We start from the raw sequence: 470 nt of genomic DNA, 5'->3' as shown, positions 1-470 counted from the left end.
GATCATAAAAGCTTTGACCGCAAAGGCTGTCAGCGAGTTGCTTAGTTCTAGCGGCCTAAAAGCTCAAACCTAGTTGACTCGAAGCTCGATAAATAAAGACGAAGAAAATACAGAAAAGGTTTTTGATTGATTTCGGACTGAACCTTATGAAAGGCTGCCTACATACCCCTTTCGAGGATCAAGCCGAACGTAGTTCAAGAGTGAACCAAGAGATCGAACTGCTTGTGCACGTTCGTCTGGTAATCGGGTGCCAGTCATAGAAACAAAGCATGTCGAGAATAATGCCTCAGAGTTTCTAAGTGCCGATAGTTCTGATTCTAAAAAGTTCTCCCTCATGCCTCTCGCCTATGACTCCTTATATACTCGCTCCTTGGTCGGTTTACGCTTTTCTCCTTCTGCCCTTAAGCCGTCATAGCCTAAAAATGGAGATATTCCATTTTTCCCGATCTTCGTAATTATCTTCAAAATTT

The sequence above is a fragment of the Brassica oleracea genome, chromosome C6, assembly GCF_000695525.1.
Source record: "Brassica oleracea var. oleracea cultivar TO1000 chromosome C6, BOL, whole genome shotgun sequence".
In the NCBI taxonomy this organism is placed as follows: Eukaryota; Viridiplantae; Streptophyta; class Magnoliopsida; order Brassicales; family Brassicaceae; genus Brassica; species Brassica oleracea.
This window is presented reverse-complemented; position numbering follows the sequence as displayed.